General features: G+C 39.4%; 1 pseudogene; it reads left to right on the top strand.

Annotated features, from left to right (window-relative positions):
- Positions 1–12,896, top strand: part of LOC123241929 — a 51,982-nt pseudogene that overhangs the window by 21,412 nt on the left and 17,674 nt on the right.

The raw sequence follows: 12,896 nt of genomic DNA, 5'->3' as shown, positions 1-12,896 counted from the left end.
AGAGAGAGAGAGAGAGAGAGAGAGAGAGAGAGAGAGAGAGAGAGAGAGAGAGAGAGAGAGAGAGAGAGGTACAAAGAGAAACTTCCTAAGAGAGATATTTAGACCTTGTAAGAAGCATGCATAAAGTAACCTTCCCAAGAGATTTGGAAATTCCTTTCACATAATCACAGAAGAAACCTTAGTCTGGAATGAATTTAGATGTAGTAAAACTTAGAACTAGAACAAAGGAAAAGATAATACTTCTCTCCCCTAAAGGCTTTCCCAATTTAAGGAAAGAGTCACTTAAAAAGGTAGGTCATTACTGGAGGAATATATGCCTCCTAGAACTAACCAGCCCCTGTCAGAGAGGTAGCGAGCAGGTCTGGAGCTGGAAAAAGCATAAAGTCATACAAGTTTATATTTATTCTGCCACCCCCCTTCCTGTTTACTGCCCCCTCTCTCCATCTCAGCTGCCCATTATATATGTACAAAGGCACTGGGCAGCTGAGGCAGAGAGAGGGGGCAGAAAACAGGAAGTAAGGTAAAAGGATCTAAGACTATCATGGATTTCCTTTCAGTAGAGAGAGATGGTGGAATCCGTATGCAGAATGAAGTATGTGCTCTCATGATGTGATCACAGGGTTGGTTGGATTTATTGATTTATTTAACTTAACCGTTTTTCCTTATTACAGGGGATGTTTAAAAAGAGACTTCAGCCTAAATACAAAAGCCATCAATAAAAATTATATTTTATTTATTTACATATGTGTGTATGCTTAATTTAATATAGAATTTGTAATTCTATTTTGAGCAGAAATATATATTTATATGTGAACATATTAATAATATGGACTTAATTTATAGCAAATATATAATATAGCTATATTATTATGCATGTGTGTGAAAGAATACAACCCTGGAATTTTCCCCATCCTATTAAAGCCCCCGAAAGAGGATCTAAGCTGTTTGCTGACTCATCTGCTTTTACAGTGGAGGGTGTTACTTATATTTTCCTGAAGCGACTCCCTCCCTTCTTTCCTTTTTCTTTTTCTGTTTCTGGCCTCTCCCAGCTCCCAAGGTTGGAGTTCAAGCTGTGTGTTCCTCACTCCTGAGGCCTCCAATTTGAGTCTACAATAGCTTAATTGCCATTTAAGATAACTGATGCAAGTGACCTTTAACAGCTGGAGCGTCCCTGAGCCCTGCATTTGTCACACTCGCATCCGGAAAGAAAAAAGAGAGACTTCCTTTGTTAATGGGAAATTCTTCTCACAGTAATTAGCCTGGGATGGAGGAACTGGCCAGGGGATTTCTGCTACACTCACATGGGACATAAGTGACTCTTGTGTTATTGTTTTTTTTTTTTCCCTTTCTTTGGGATTTGGGGGAGGAGAGAGAAGAGGGGATTGAGACAATGGAAAAATAGGATTTAAGATCATTCAAGCTTAAGGTTGATGCACTCCTACCCAACATGGGGACATTTAGAGAGAGAAAGAGTCTCTAAAACTCTAAAATTACCTTCACTTTGCAAAGAATTCAAAATATCTCCAAGAAATCTCTGGCCACCTAGTCTCTGCTTCCAAATGCCAGGCAGGAAGCAGGAATTATTCACCTGAGCTGCTGTATAGGTGAGGGAAAGGTGCATCTAGAATAAACAAACTGGACAAGACCACAGATCAGGCCTTGTTGATGGGATCACCTGGTCAAGAAAGGCTGGGAGAGAAGGGCTGAGGGGAGCAGGAAATTGAGGATTTGAAAATCAGTTCATCAAAGTTCACTCTGTCATTCAGCAACTCTTCTTCCCACCCTTTCCTCTAATATGACTGTTCTTCCTTCTGTTACTGGCTATTAACATTGCTTTTTGTTTTTCCTTTGCTCCACTCTCCCTTTCATCTTATTCCTCTTTCTTATTCATTTTCTATTCCTCTTTTTCTCTCCTCTTATTTTTCATTGTTGTTTTCTTTCTCCTTCATTTTCATTTCCCTTCTCTCTATGTCTCCCTCCCACCCTGACTCTGTCTTTCTCTTTCCCTTTCTGTCTCTTTTCTTCTCCATCTTTCACTGTATCTGTCCTTTCTCCATCTCTGTCTCTCCCTCTCTTTCTCTTTCTCTGACTCTTTCTGTTTCTCCATCTCTTTGTCTATCCTTTTCTATCTCAGTTTCTCTTTCTGTCTCTCTCCTTTTGTTTCTTTGTCTTTCTCTCTCTCTCTCTGTTTCTTTCTGCCTCTGACTGTCTCTTTCCTTTGCTCTTTGCTTCTCTCTATATGTTTCCCAGCATCACACAGCATACATATTTTGCTCCCCACCATAGTTTGCTAGAGTATCATGTAATTTCATTTCTAGATTCAAATCAGCCTGAGCATTTATTTCCATGTGAAAAATTCTTTTCCAAAGGGACATGACCTTCATAACTTTCCCTGACAGAAAGTCAATTTTACCTTTAAATTATTTTAGACAACTGAGTCACAGGAAGGGTATCTATGAGAATCATGTTTCTCCCTAAAGCTTGTGGATGAGACAGCAGCTGGATGAGGTGAGGAAGTCATGGTTTGAACAAGAGGGCACCTGGTTCTCATCCTGTCCATTTTCTTCATTTCCCCCCCATTGTTTGACTTGGCAGTTAGATGAAAAAAAAATACCTATTGAAGTAGAAATGAGATTTAATGAAAGATTTTCAGTGATTTGGGAATTAAAAGAGACCATTAACCTAGTCTCAGGTGTGCCACCATCAAACCATTATCCATAGCAAGTCAATTCTCCTCTCTGGGTCCCAGTATCAATATCTCTAAAGAGAGGAAGACTAGCCTAATCAGGGGTTCTTAACCTGGGGTCCACAAACTTGAATAGGAGAGACATATTTATTTTCACTAGAATTTAGCTTTTCCTTCCTTCCCAAATAGTCAAAGTCAAAATTATTTTAAAACTTTATTCTAGAAAGGTGTCCCTATAGGTTTAACCAGACTGACAATGGAGTCCATAATGCAAAAATAATTCCTGAACTAGATTACCTCTAGGGTCCCTCTCAGCTCTGACATTCTAGGGTTTCAAGAATGCTTTTTGAGAGCAAAAATCTTTTAGGTTAGGACTAATTTCTTTCAGTTCCTGGGTATGTGGTTCTAAGTTAATTTTCAATGTTATACTTCCCTCTATTGCCATCTCTCTCTTTTACCATCTATCTGTCTGAAGAAAGGTTCTTCCTTTCTTCTCCAATGTAAAGACATAGGAAGAACCACTAAAAGGCAGGAAGGTTTCCATGCAGCCAGGATTATTCAGAGATATAGTCAGTTGAATTTGCCTCTTCTGCCATGGACTGGCGGACAGGTTCCATCTGAAGCCACAGGGTGCTCAACAAATCTGCCCTGGGCCAAAACTACTCACTAATTAAAACATTTTGCAGGATGAATTGAGTCCTGGAGAATGTTGCCAGATTGAGGTAGCTCCCAAAGCCCAATGCCCAGAAAGGGCCCTGCTTGGGAGATTCATGCTGCCAGTTTCTCCCCCAAGCTACCCTTATGCCCTTCTTTAAACAAAGAGGAATGGATATGGTCAGGCAAGTACTGTCTCCCCCCCTTATCCCACCTGCTGCTATTTAGCTCTCCTCTTCCAAGAGAGCAAAGGTCATGGCTCACCAAGAGCTTAATCTACTTTTTTGTTTTCCTTTTTTTTTTAGGATCAGAATGATGGATGAACTCTGGAAAACCTATCAAGTTAAGTCAAATTATCTAATCATTTCCACCAATGCCAGCCAGGTGACTTTGAGTCAAGCTTCTAGCAGCCATTTGGCTGCTGGACCATCTCTGTGGGGTACCATGTTTATTTGGGCTATTTCCCTTAGCCAAAGAGGAAAGGGTTAGAACTGGAGTTGAGCCTTGTTGATTATTTTGAGTTGTCTTTGAATTTTGGTCTCATAAGCATCTCCAGGATGGAAGGTCCAAAAGGCCATGGTCTGTCTTTAAAAAACACACTTTTTTTCTGGCCATCATTTAGGACCCTTCATTCCTACCACTATGTGTGTCTAGCCTGCCAGGGGGCATTGTCTGGCTCAAAAAAAAACATGGGAAAGCTGACAGGATCTAGAGGAGAGGAACAGAAATGACTGAAGTGTTGGAGAATGCAATAAAGTTGAGTGTACATCATAATTTGGGGGAGGTGTGTGGTAAGGGAAGACTTCCAGGTTCCTATTCTCTTTCTGGACTCCAGGGATTGTCTCACATCTCTGTTATGTCTGAACCCTCAGTTGTTAGCTTATGAGGAGTTGATCAGATCATAGAATTGTCTTCATTACCCAAATGGGACTGATTTCCAGCACTACTTCCTTCCCCAGAAATATCCATCCCCTTCCTCCCTAACTTTCCAAGTCCTCTCCATTTTTCAAGACCAAATTCAAATTTGATTGATTTTATGAATATTTCTCAGATGACATGGCCCCATAAAAATCTCTCTGTCCTCTGAACTTCTGGTACTTATTGGTGATTATTTGGTGATTAACCAAGGATTGTCTTGTGCCATCTATTGTAGCAAAGTTATTCAGTTGCCATATTGTATTTTACTGAAAGGCAACATATTATAGAGACCAGAGAAACAATCTTTAAGTCAAGTGCCTAGATGGAGGTCCTGTGTCCCACCAAGGAGAGCCCCTTAATATCTCAGGGCTTCTGGTTCCTCTTAAGGCTATAAAGGAGTTAACAATATACATCACTGGAGGGAGTTCCCATACAAGGAGCTTCTGATATTGCTGAAATCATAGGTGAAGCCCCTTTCACAAGTGGAGCTTGTTAGAATAACTTGAGAAGGACCTCCTGGTCATTTGTAAATCCCTCTTTTGAGGATTTGTAAGACAAAGCATAGAAGACAGAAAAGCTCCAAAGGAGGGAGCATCCAAATCAAATAGATGTCAACAGCTAAATTATATATCTATATCTGTATCTCTGCATCTGTGTGTAAACACATACATAATAAAATTACTATATAATAAGTATACATACATATATAACTATCTGATAAAACATAGCAAGATAACAATATATATATACACACATATATATACCTACTCTATATACACATACATATATACCTATTATACACATATATATTACTGTATACACTATACTATAACTACTATATATGTATGCATACATATGTACATATAATATAAACATATACATACAAACCTGCTATATACACAGAATATACATGTGATGTATATAGTAGGTATATCTGTATATATAGTATATCTACATTTATTTATATATGTACATACATACACATATATGTGTAGATGTCTTCCTCACCTAGCTCATAAGCCCTTTGTGGGCAGGGACTGTGGCTTGGATCTCTTTGTGTCATCCACTAAGCCTCGAACATAATAGATGCCCAAAAAATGTTTCCAAGCTGATGGATTGTTTGATATCAGAAAACCAATTAAGTGATTTACAATGAGAATGATATCTGCCAAACAGATGGATATTCTTGTCAGCCAATTATCACATTCTTTTCTTAGTAGGGAAGTCTATTTGGAAAATGAAATTGAAATCTTGTCCAGGTTTAGGGCAATGCTGGGAATAGAAGTGGGGTGCAGCTAGCAAAACCATCACCACCACGAGAGCAAGTTGTCCTGGGCAAGGAAGTGGTGGAAGGCAAAGCCAATTTCAACAACACCTACCATTCCTTTTCCTCCATTGGTTGTGTTCTCTTTGACTCTGTACTAACTTCCTCAGCTATAGACCATTACAGCAGATTTTAATGCTGCCTCTTGCCATTCCTCTTGCACTTGATAATCTTATTGAGTTCTTATTTGACATGCTCTCCCCTTCCACTTCACTCCACTCCATTTGACCCTCTTCCTCTCCCTCTCCCTCTCCCTCTCCATAGCGCTCTCTCTCTCTCCCTGTCCCTGTCCCTGTCCCTCTCCCTCTCCCTTTCTCTTTTCTTCTCCCTCTTCCTCTTCCTCTTCCTCTCCCTTTCCCTCTCCCTCTCCCTCTCCTTCTCTCTCCCTCTCCTCCTCTCCTCCCCACCCCCTCAGCAGCAGCCACATCAGTGCTTGCTTGGACTAATGCCTCTTCATTTGCAGGGGGACTCTTCCATCTGGCCCTGGTGAGTATCCTTAATCATAAGGAAAAATTGGCCCTACTCCCCACTAGGAGACAGAAAGCTGATAGCTGCATGGTGAACATATGGACATAGCACTAACAATGTGCCAATAAGACTTGGCCTGCCCAAGTCAACCAAAAGCTCCCGTCTTGGCTTCTTCATTTCTAGCCACTTGTACAGACCCACTGCCCAGATTTCTTGCTGAGTTCCCTTTTGGCTTTCCTGAAAGTTGCTACTTTAATAAATAATAATATTTTATATAACTCTTTAAAGTTATAAAGTGTTTACATATATTATTTCATCTGATCATGTATTATTTCATCTGATCCTCATAACAACCTTGCAAGGATTTAGATATATAATTATCTCAATTTTAAAGATGAGGAAATTAAGACAGACAGAGGTTAAGTGACTTGCCCAGAGGCATGCAACTAGCAACAACTATCTGAGAAGTATTTAATCTCAAGTCATTCTGATTCCAAGACCACAGAGTACATGGAGGACTAGCATTAGTATGTTGTGTGAATAAAGGAAACCAAAGTACAAGTCATTTTTGTGACATTCTGTGATCTTTAGTAAATAACAATATTTTTACATAACACTTTCCTTATCTATAAATATAATCCTGTATTATAGAGTCTCTTGTGACTCAAAGTCAAACTATATTTTATAAACCTCTCACTTATTTGTCTCAGTTCCCCTACCCTCATGGAACCAAGGAATCACCTGAGTGGCTATAAATTCCCCTTATAAGAACTTATGCTCACAAAGCTTCAAAACAGTAAATTTTATATTCATGGATCAAGATAATCCTCCACTACAGTGAACCCAGTCTTCTCTCAGAAGGACCTGTACCACCTTAGTAAAATTTAGATCTATCTTTGGTGAAGCCCCAGTATGGGTAAATACCAAGAGTTTCATCCCATGGTATTTTGCTCTTTTTGAAAGAAGCTCTTTCTCATCCATGCTCCACCACTCCAATTCCCTTGGCCTTCATTTGGAATATCACTGTTCCTTGATGTTTAGACTTCTCAAGCACATGATTCCCACTGCTTCCTTTCCAGGTGGTGTTGTTGTTCAATTGTGTCCAATTGTGATACTATGGACCATAGCAAGCCAATAATATCCATGAGGTTTTCTTGACAAAGATACTAAAGTAGATTAACATTTCTTTTTCTAAAGGATTTAGGCAGGTAGAGGTTAAGTTTGCCCAAAGTCACAGAGCTAGTAAGTGTCTGGGATGCTATTTGAACTCAGGTCTTCCTGACTCCAGGTCAGCATTCTATCCATTGAACCACCTAACTGCTACCTCTCCAGATACTAGCTCTCAAACTGCTGAAACTCAGAGAATTACATTGGAGTCAGGTTTCCCACTTCTGGGACATTAGGTATATCTGGTGTATTTTAATAACCTGCTGTTTTAAGATAAATCCCACAGCCCTACACTCCATTAAAATGGCAAGGGATTAACTTTTTATTGGCCTTCTCAAAAGGTTCTCTTTCTTTTTTCACCCTGGGTTAGCTTATCAGTGATTTCATAGCTTTTTACCTCTCTCTTTGCCTGGATGATACACTTCTCATTCATGATGGATCTTTTGGAAAGACAATCTGAGTCTCTATGAATTTACATTTTCATCTCCTATCTTTTTGGGGGAAGATGGGTTTAATTATGCTAAGTATCATGGATGCTTCTTGAAAAATCTCAAGGAGGAAATGGGAGGGACATAAGAGATTATCCCTAATGGCTACTCCTAGAACAAATGCTTATGGCTCAGAGAAAAAGGAGAAAGAGAGAAAAGAGAGGAGAGAAAGGGCTTAGGGGAAGAAAATGCTATTTAGATTTTGAAACACTATGCATATTTAAGTTATAAGCTATTCTAATAATATTAGCCTCTTTCAAAAATTATGTACATTGTAAAGAAGGCTAGACTAGGATGTTTTGAATCTTCCCATATCTAAAGAATTTTAAAATAAGGGTGAAAGTCTATGATATAAAGAGAAGAACATATAGAAAAAGGATTCCAGGAATCTTAGAAAAAGTGCTCAGAATCTGGCTATGATGGTTGGGTTTTCTTTGCCTTACATAGGGTCAAGGCCTCCATAAAATTGTTGGGTTTATTTCTAGTCCTCTACTTTAATCTTTCAGATTCTGCCTTATTTCTGTGGCTCTTTTTGGTTTCAAGGGTCTTTATATTGCCTCCTACTTCCCAAGTAAGTAAAGCTTCTCTAGCTTACATCCCAACACTTTAGGACCCTGCTCTAGCTGGGAAACTGATATTTGATTCAAGGAAAGGTATTATTGGGTGCTAAGCCTTAATGTGTGATCCAACCTCAGGTTACATGAATATTTTTAAAAGGAACTTTCAGTGTCTTAATTCAAGGGAATGCCATTTGGGATTTTCCATCATCAATGTTAGGACCAATGAATGGGTTACAGGAAGGCAGATTTTGACTCTGTATAAGGAAAAATTTTCTAACTATTAAAGTTGTCTAATATTGGAAGGGACTCCAAGAAAGTGAGTTCCTTACGATGGGAAATCTTCAAAGAGAATGTGGATAGCTAGCTACCTTTCAGAGATGTTGAAGGAGACTACTTCTGATAGAGGTTGGATTAGATTAGTTTTCAAGATCCTTTGGGCCAAGAGGCACAGATTACTAAGGATCTACTAATGTATAAATTTTGGGAGCGGAAGTGGGTCTTTGAACTTGGGTGGGGAAAAATAATTATATTTTTATTTTGAAAAATATTAGCTTCATTTCTAATCCTATTTACTTGTTTGCATTTAAAAACATTTTTAGAGAGGTAGCACAATGGATAGAGCACCAGGTCTGGAGTCAAGAGGACCTGAGTTTAAATCTTGCTTCAGACATTTCTTTGCTTTGTGACTCTGGGCAAATCACTTAACCCTGATTGCCTTGCCCTTACCACTTTTCTGTTTTAGGGACTGATACTAAGACAGAAGGTAAGGGTTTAAAAATTAAAATAAAATAAAAGCATGGATCCATGAACTTCACCAGACTTCTAAAAGGGTCCATGACAGAGAAACGGTAGACTGTTGCCTTAGAAAAACAAAACAGCTTGATATCTAACCTTGATCTCTTCCTGATTTTTTTCTCTGAAAAAAAAAAAAGCAGTGCTAGTAAAATTAATCAGCTGGTGCCCTGCTCAAATTTATTGACCAATATCAATGAATACATATTTATTAAATGCCTTCTATATGCCACGTATAAGCTTTGTTGACTAACAACTTTACCATATCACTTCCTTTCTCTACATCCCTCATGTTCTAATTTCAAGAAAGGATTTTTTTTTCTTCTGTTTCTAGGGATAGTGGTCAATTACTCAACATAATCCTTCTCATCTGGAACCACGGATTTCTGGAGCTATAAAGAACCTTAGAGTTCATGTAGTTCCACTTATTTTATTTCACAGGTCAAAAATGAGGTTAAGAGAAATTGTTGAGTAACTTGTTAAAAAATATAGGAACTGAGACAGCATTAGAACCCATTCTAAGTCCTCTGACTCTTGTTCTGGTGTTTTTTCTACTGTACTTTGCTGTGACTATGACTTCATGATGCATCTCATTCCCCCTTCTACTGAAACCAGTTAGCTCCCATTGAGGAGGGTCCAACGAGAAAGGACTATTGAAATATACACTGTATCTTCCTTAGTTCTCAAGAGACAGGCAACCTCTGAGCTACTTAGCCTTGGCGAGAAGACTCCACAAGGCCAGATAATTACACAATTATGGGCTTGGACATCCTCTTCATTTTACAGATGACAAAACTGATGATTCAGCCAAGGTCACACTAGCTAGTAAATTGCAGATCTGGGACTCAAAATCAGGTCTTCTAGAGCAACATTCAGTATTCTTTCTAGGACATTGCAATGCAATAATTATCATGAAAGATTTGCCTGAATCTGAATTCCTTCTCCAAAAAGCCTTCGCTTGTAGGATTTTATGATCCCTTTAGCAGTTTGGTAACGTTCATGGATCCTTTCTCAAAATAATGCTTTTATTTTATTTTAATTTTCAAACCCTTATGTTCTGTCTTAGTATTAATCCTAAAACAGAAGAGAGGCAAGGGCTAGGCAATCATATGGACCAGCCTAGTAATGGATATAGTATGGTCTACTGGACAGTACCAATGATCAGGGGACAAGAGACTTGAGTTGTTATCCCAACTCCGCTGCTGTATTACATTGGGTAAGTCATTTCCCATCTCCAGGACTCTTTAAAAAAAATTTTTTTTTACATTTGCAAAATGAGAGATTTGAGTTAGATGATAGCTTAGGTCCTTCTTGGCTCTAGCTTCAGGGAACAGAGGGTGGAGTGGAAATGTTGTCAATGCAGAATACTCTTCATGCTCTCCACCCTCTCTACCAGCTTAATCCTACTCAGACATCCCAACAGACCTGTTTCCTGGCAGCTTTTAGCCTCCTTTTCATTTAGCTGAGGGAACGGGACATTGTGTGCCCTTCTGAGAGAAGGGCCTTGCCTGGGTGACCTGGTGACTGACTTTTCTCAGCTTGGCCCTTAACGGCATGAATTCAGAAGCTGAGGCTTCCCTGTGAAGGAAGCAGCTGTTATCTATTCATGGCAGGTTTCCTAGAGGGGTCAGGGTGGAGACTACTTGGGGAACTGGCAAAAGGAGGATGCTGGAAAACCTGGAATATAATATCTAAAGCACTTGAAATTCCAGTAGAAAGTTACCCAGGCTGCATGTCGCCATATATTTGTTTTTCTAGGACACGGATTTTGGCCAAGGACACCTCTTTCCTCAGTAGGAAAGGCCCAATAATTCTGAATAACAGAATAAAGAGCAAAGACAGACGAGAAACAGCAGACCATGGGCTGGCCAAGGACTTACCCAAGATCACATGGGTAGGATGAGGAGTAGTAGAGCTGAGATTCTAACCTGGGTCTTCTGATTCCAATGTCAATACTCATTCTACTGAATTTAGGCTAAGACTTGATTAGTTCTCATGATCTATGGGAAGATAAGGAAAGAATTGTAAGACTGTGATCTAGAATTCTAATAAAGTTTTTTTCCTCATCTTATGCTAACTCTTTCCCTTCTACCCCCCCCAAAAGAAATGTGGAAATTAAATGAAATAATGAATATAACATAAAGTGCTTTCTACCAATGAAGTGCTATAAAATTATCAGCTAGAACAGCTTCATTGTAATATAGTATTAATATCCTCATACAAACAAACAAAACCTTCCCCTTCTAACTGTCAGGAGTTAATTTGGTGCTGAACAAGTCCTAATAGGTCTGATGAAGCAGTCCAGCAGATTTGGTTGTGTTTGGGCTTATCAGGATCAACCCAGACCCATCCCAAAGTAGATGTGGTTTCCCAGCTACTAATTGGGATGGGCCCTCTGCCTAGTCATCTGTCTTCTATTCAGCAGAATTCAAAAGATCCTTGAAGATTTCCTGCTCCACCTTCCCAATCACAGCTGTGGTCCCTTGGGTCTGGACCCAAGTTCTGTAATTGACAAGTGTTGTAGAAGCCAAAAGTTTAATGAAAATATCAGCCTCCATTTTGGTATTTGTTAAATGGGATTAGTAATATGGGCCACCCACTTGCTACAGAGGGGTAAGACTGGGATTCAAAGCAACAAACCCACCAAACATTTAGTAAGAACTGTCTGTTATACACAAGGGTTATGGAGATACAATGACAAAAACAGAAAAGTCTCTTCCTTCAAGGATCTTACATTCTGCTGATGGTAGCATCAGGCTCTGTTTATAAGCCCCTTTATAAGAAGATTAAGGAAAAGGAGGAGGGGCAGTTGAGAAGAGAAGAGAGCTGAGATGGAGAGGGTAGAGGAAAGAAGAAAAGGAAAGGGGAAGTGTACAGATGAGGAGACAAAGAATTTTAATAACATAAACAATGACATGAAAATGAGCCCAAGAGTTCCAAGGGTGTGTTGGAACCATCTCCTACTGGCTTGCAAGAGGTGATTGTTAAACTTTCGGTGGGAGGCTCTACCCCTCAGAAATCAGAAAATACTATAAATTAAGGTTTGGTTCATTGTTTTGTTCATTGCCTAGACTTATAAAGTAATAAAGATGTTAATAATGCAGAAGAAACATAAAAACATATTATGAGTACTTTTCGGGGGGAGGCAGATCCAGTTCAACATTAGAAAGTATAGTCCTGGTTCTAAGCCATTTTTCATATACTCAGGACTGTCTCAGGAGTTATAAGCTTGCCATAGCATTTAAGTCAGGGGCCAGGACTAATGAGGATTTGAGCTCATTTGAGCTTGAGGTCAGTTCCTTGTGAGATTGGGAAGGGAAATTGCACAGACTGGAGTGTTCTCTCAGTGCCAGATGGAGCAGCTAATGCCCCTAAAGGGGAAGAGCCTACAGCATGAATAGTGGTTCTTGCCATAAGAAATTCCCGACTGTTCCCAGCATCCACAATTGCAAGGCTGGGTGAGAAGAAGGGTAGGGGGGCCCTTTAGAGAAGATTGCCCAGTCCTCCTTCCACTATCACACACCAGCCTACTGCCACCTGTTATTGGAGGCTTGGGCTTGGCACATGTACATTTTCAAATGAGATAAAGGATGGGAAAGCAATTTGCAATCTGTAAAGCAAAATATGTGAAATATTGTGATTTTTTTCCCTTTATCATCTCATGGTCAAGTGGGCACAATCATAGACTATTCAGGAAGCCAAGATCCTATAAACTCAATGAGACTTTTCTTTGATCCACAAATGCATTTGTCAGGTTATACTGGTATATTTTAAACAATTGACTCCAAATAAATGAGTACAGAAGACACATCTTTCAGTTTTCTCTGCATTATTAACAT

Source organism: Gracilinanus agilis, chromosome 3 (assembly GCF_016433145.1).
Source record: "Gracilinanus agilis isolate LMUSP501 chromosome 3, AgileGrace, whole genome shotgun sequence".
Taxonomy (NCBI): Eukaryota; Metazoa; Chordata; class Mammalia; order Didelphimorphia; family Didelphidae; genus Gracilinanus; species Gracilinanus agilis.
This window is presented reverse-complemented; position numbering and strand designations above follow the sequence as displayed.